General features: G+C 36.6%; 1 pseudogene; it reads right to left on the bottom strand.

Annotated features, from left to right (window-relative positions):
• Positions 1-4,098: 4,098 nt before the first annotated feature.
• On the bottom strand, positions 4,099-5,538 carry LOC118834532 (annotated as a pseudogene).
• Positions 5,539-6,298: the final 760 nt, after the last annotated feature.

The raw sequence follows: 6,298 nt of genomic DNA, 5'->3' as shown, positions 1-6,298 counted from the left end.
GGAAGGAAGGAAGGAAGGAAGGAAGGAAGGAAGGAAGGAAGGAGGGAAGGAAGGAAGGAAACTGACATTCATGAAGTCCCTACTATGTGCCTGGTATTATGCTAAGTACTGGGGTTTTGTCAACCATGCTTTTTAAAAAATATCAGTAAGATATTGAAGGGCTTGTGATTTCTGCTGATGGAAACATGACCTAAATAAAGTGAGACTTGGTTTTAAATTATTGTAATGTGCTATGTGTCACTGGCCTTTAGAGCTATATGGAAGGACCCTAGCCACACCTCTATGCTCTACAAAAAGTATATTGAATTAAGCCAACATAAGAATATAGTTCTCCTGTCTTTCAGGCTGTATCTACATACCAGGCTGTATCTATAAAATGAAGTGGGTAATTGCTATAATTATCCATATGAAAATCTCACAATTACCAGTTAACCAGTGGAGCCTTCTGTTTTCTTATAAATCCCAATTCTTGCTATTTGTAGATTCCGACTTGATGATGCTTTAAATTTCGCTGTATAAATTACCATAATAACTTAGAAAAAGATGGAAATTTCCCTGAATTATCTAGAAAATATTAGTTCTCTCTTTGGTTTTGAATGGTTAATTTGACCATTATGTAGAAAGTAATACCAAGTAGAAAAAATTTTAGAAATCATATTTTAAAAATTGATTTACCATTCAAATAATCCCTTTTATTTACTAAGCATGAGTAGACTGAAATAAATAATTAAATTTCTAATTAAATGCAGCTTCTTAAATATAATTACTACAGAATTTAGGATAATGTTATAGCAGCAAGCACAAAATGTTAATTTTGTTCACCTCTTCAAGATGCTGACCTAAAACAATAAACAAAATTTATCTGTCAGTTCAAGTGATAATTTAAAGACCTTATATCAAAGTCAGGAACTCCTCCTTCAACCTGTTTGGGGGCAAGGGGCCATGTTGATATCAAGAGTCAGATTTTCCAGTCTACTATTCCAAGGGGCTAATTAGAAATCCACACAAGGATCATGGACAATAAACATTGCATGCTCCCTTAATTTCAAAGCCTAATTCTCAACCTTAATAACAAGAGATTCATTAGCTTTGGGGTCGTAATCTGTTTCAATAGAAATTACTGTGGGTTAGCATTAATCCCGTTCAATTCATCAAACACTACTTTCAAGGCATTATGGTGTTAGGGCTTCCCTAAAGCATACTACTCCCAGTTGTTGAATTTAATTTAATACAGATGTGTACACAGGCAATTATAATACAATTTAGACAGAGGCAACAGTAGAATGATGGATAGAGAGCTAAATTTGGAATTAGGAAATTATAGGGTCTAGTCCCTTCTCTGACAAATACTAGCTAGGTAATGCTGGGCAAGTTATTTAACCTCTCAATGTCCACACACAAGTCTTACAGAGAAAGTGTTCACCTGCATTGGTGGAGAGAGTTCCTCATCCTGCATTCCCCACGCAAATTAAATCATTGGTCGGATTTTTTTTTAAATTAGGAAATGATTAGTGATAGACCAGTATTTGAAGGTGTGCATGTGTGTGTGTGTATACATATATATATATACATATATATATGTATGTATGTATGTATATATGTATATATATATGTATACACACACATACATACATACGTATTCCTATCTATCTATACATATATCTATATCTATATATACATATATCTATACACACACACAAACACACACATATATGTGTGTGTGTGTGTGTGTGTGTGTGTGTGTGTATCATTAGTTACATGATGTTAAACTCTCTATGCTTCAGTAGGTAGCCTTAGTGAACTCACGTGACCTAAAAATATGTACCATCTAGTGGTCATCCTTCTGGTAAATTTCTCCAAACTTAGCTAGGATGGTCCTCAGGTGAGATACATACATACATTGGTACCTATCCTCAAAGCTTCCTCTGTCCGCTACCATAGCTTTGAGGATCCAGGGTACCTCCATGCCTTGTTGAGGCATCAAAGTAGAATTTTCATAGAATATTAAATATACAATTATCCCTTTGACATCACAATTTTCCCCATCATGGTTTCAATATATTATGGGTTGGCATATGAAATTAAATGGGAATTTAGGGGGAGTTTTGTGGAAGCCGCAGATGACACGTAAAGACTAGCAGATGAGATGGCAAAAGTTTAGAAACTCAAAAATGCGTAAAATGTATGTATAATATTGTATATCAACATGTTTCACAATAAGGCATTGTAAACACTCCATAAAAGAAAAAGAAAAAATTCAGACTTATTCCCTGGTATTAAGGGAGGGCCAAAAATTTTACATTCATTAGGGGACCATACCCCTAACCCCTTTGATGTGGAAGGAATAACTGTATTAAAGAAATTAGGACACAGTGTTTGAGGAAATTATGGAAGGTAAGATCATTTCTATCTGAGGAAGTCAGAGGAGGGAAAATGCAGGAGGTGGCAATTAGTATGGCTAGATCAAGAAATCTTTCATTGCTGAAATGTTTTCTGTAGTTTCATGGTTATAGTTGAGTTTAATTTTATATTTAAAATTATACATTATGTATAATATTTACATATGAATATAATTTTCTGTATTTTATATGGAATATTATTTAATTTTGTCTATATGGATATAGTTTTGTTTCTTAGAGTTTTGTAAATACTAGTGCTGTGCTTCCTAACTCTGAGGAATGTAAATAAAGTAATATTGTTTGCTAGAGAACATATACCCCTATGTACATATTTAATCATAGCTACATTCATAAGAAAGAACTCTTTATCTTTTATTAGTATCTTTGTGTATGAGAAGTTTATGCTTCTTGCCCTGTGTCATCTGAGTTGACGTTTCAGTGGAGCCAACAACAATAACACAAGCATCTCTGTAAGGCCTTTGATTCTTCACTTCACAGCTACCAAAGGCCATTCTCCTAGCATTTTGTAGATTATTAGAGTGAATGTTTTGCATGTTAATTGTCCCTTGGTTTTTTGATTTCACAATAAAATCAGCCAAAAAATTCTACCCCCCTTTCTCAATAAAAATTATTTTAGATAAGCTTTCTCTGTGGGCCCAGATTGCCTCATAAGACCTGGTATTAGATGAGACTCTAAATGTCCTCATGTTATTAGTTAACTTGGAGCAAATCTAGAAACATTCTACCCTCAGGCCCTTATTCTCTTCAAGTAATTGTTGTTCTCAAATATGCAGAAGACAACTTATTCTTATTCTACCAGTCACAATCAAGAAAACTTCCCCATTCCCACCCACCCCCCAAAAACGCAGTTATCCCTGGAGACATCATTTTGGGGAAAGACTCAGACCATCCACCACTGATTCTCTGGACTACGGCATCATGTCTCAGCTATACCATCAATGCTCTCCTATAAGCCCCTTCTCCCATTGGTAAGTACTTGCCAAAACCTTTGGGGAAGATCCTACACCAAACTATTCTCCATACTTAGCCAAAATGCCCTGCGGTTGCCTTCTATTCTTCTGCCCCTTCCATGTTTTTTTAAACTTAAATAATATTAATCAAATTTACTATTTATACAAATTTTTCAAAAAAAATCACACTGCCCAACAAGAGAAGACAGGGAACTATTTAACAAACAGAAATGGTCAATCTTCAAAATAACTAGTAATTCTTAACAGATGAAAACAGTAAAGGATCTATAGTTTCAACATAACCCAATACAAGTGTCTATGACTTACTCCCAAATTATCTGACTTAGCAGATAAGTCTTGCAAATTGACTAGGGCCCAAAAAGGTTAGATTATTCATCCTGGGTCAAATGAGCTGTAAGTGCCCAGTGTGGTAACTGAACCAGATCTTTTGGTGAGTACTCTATTCACTACACCCTGCTGCCTCTATAAGTGATGCAAATGAAAACTAATAAAAATAATGCAAAATGGAAAAAATAGTAACCAGAATGTTTTTCTCCCAAAGAAGAGAATAAAAAAAGTTCTTTCCAAAAAGCAAATTGCATGAGATATAACTAAAATGGATTAAAATAGTCATTTTCTCAGAAAAAAATGTACAAAAATAAAATTTTAAATAAATTTCACAAGCCAGGTGTGAACATTCTTAGAGAATTTCATACGTAGGGTCACATTTAGAGAAAATAAGGTAACAGAAACATTTGAATTGGGTTCCTTCACCCTGGACAAGGTTTATTTCTCCTTTTCAGCTTAGCACATGTAAAACATGCCATAAGATGTCCTGTCCTTCCATAGACAATGCAACCATTTTTAGGTTGACTCTGACAGATGACAAAGGGTTCTACTATACTAGGGGCAAGAATAGATTCCACCCATACTTGTTTCTTTGTCTTGCACTTCTTCTTTCTCATTCTCCAGCATCTTCCTCACTACTACAGATAATACTTTCAGATGTCAATGGCTAGGAATAATTCTCACTTTCTGGGGAGTCTGATATCTGTACTATTTTTTCATCATTTTCCTCAACACATGAACCTTGAGAGTCATTCATTTTATTTTTCTTACAATCTAGAACATCAAAGCCCTCTTCCTCTCCTTGTGTAGGGCTTTCTAGTTTGCCTTTATCTCACATGTCACCTTTATCCTCAGGAAGCCAATTCTCCTGCAAAGCCCAGCATCTGTGGCAATGTGGTGGAAGGGGACAGTTCATTTTATCACAAGAAGTACACTTCCAATAGTTGGCTAAGGATATTTCAGGGTCTTCATCAAACAAGTCAGTGTCACTATCCTCTGCCTGATATATGGTTACCTGATATATCTCAATATCTTCATCTGAGTTCTCGTCCTTCTTCATTGTAACTATAATCTTCTGAATCAATAGACTCAACTTCAAACTCAACACTGAATTGGTCTGAAACTGAATCATCAGAATTTTCACTTAATACACCAATATCAATATCTGCACTCGAAGGGATTTCTATTGAGTCACTGCTACTGGTTGGTTCACAGCATATCTCACTTATGACACATAGGGCACAGCTTTCATCAAATGTAAGGTAAATACTATCTGACATACCATTTTCTGCATCTTTCATCAGACAACTCATCCGAATTTTCTTCTTTTTCACTTTGTGTTCTCCTTCTAGATGAGGTAGTTGGTATAGAATTCAGATTTGGTGATGGTTTCTCTTCCGGCAATTCTTACGTAGATTCCTTTTGACCGCTTCTGATTTCAAGATGACACCTGACTTCATTTGTAGATGTATTTGTTCTAGCAAATTCTTGTTGATTGCTATCAAGTTTCTAGATATCATAGCATATAATCTGTGCTGTTTCACAGAGAAGCCTGGTACCCAAAAAGGTCTCCTAGAAAGTCATATGAACAATAGACAATATGTTGTTACTTTTTAATCACATAATTGTTTTGATATAATATACTGGCCAAGATAGAATAAAACCTCCTTAATTGTAAATGTTTGTTTCTGTGCACCAGCAAACTTCAACAACTCCAAGAGCAATGGTTTTGGTGTAACGAGAGCCTCTTGTTCCGAAGCTGGAATTTGCGAGGGGCTTAAGGCACTATCTGTATCAGAGGACATTTTGGTATTGCACATTTGACTGGATAAGGATGGGAAGAGGTCTCCAAGGTCTGACAGAGGGAAACAGCTCCTCGAGTTCCAGAGCTGAGGTGAGCTTCTAGCCATGCTGGTAACCTCCCGCTGAATGGGGCCCTACCTCCCCCGAAGGGTGGTTTTGGGCTCCATGCCCCACTTCGTGGATCCTTTGCGGGAGGGGAGAAGGCCCTCGGTGGCGTGTGCATGCCAAGGGAAGCCCAGAGGGCACCTCCCTCCCCCCCCATGTCTTTCAGCTCATGGTTTGTTTGTTTGGTCTCACTAGAATATAAGCTCCTTGAATGCAGTACTATCTTTGTTTTTGTTTCTATTTGTGTCCCCAAAACTTAGAATGGCTCCTAGCACATCTAGGAGCAGTCCTAACACATGCCAGAAATGAGACTCATCTTATGCAAAAAGGAAAGCTGAGAAGCAATCTTAGGAACTGCCATAAGCAATGTCCCAATCTGGATGCAGATTGCGAGGTCCTCAGTACCCTACTCCAGTCATTTGCAGCTATAAATAGAAACTTACTACATTTCCTTCAGATGTACAAGTCTTGGGATTCTGTTTCTTTTTTTTTGTCCTTCTCCAGAGTGGACCTGCTAGTTACCACATAATCAATTATTTTAGAGGCATTTGCCAAAAAAGGAATTAAAATGGACAAGAGAAGTTGGCCAAGTCTTGTTACTTTAAAATTCTTCAGAGGCTTCATTCCAATTGATGGAGTGAAGCACACTTAATTTAACTGGGTCTTGAAGGG

This window comes from Trichosurus vulpecula, chromosome 1, assembly GCF_011100635.1.
Source record: "Trichosurus vulpecula isolate mTriVul1 chromosome 1, mTriVul1.pri, whole genome shotgun sequence".
NCBI lineage: Eukaryota > Metazoa > Chordata > Mammalia > Diprotodontia > Phalangeridae > Trichosurus > Trichosurus vulpecula.
This window is presented reverse-complemented; position numbering and strand designations above follow the sequence as displayed.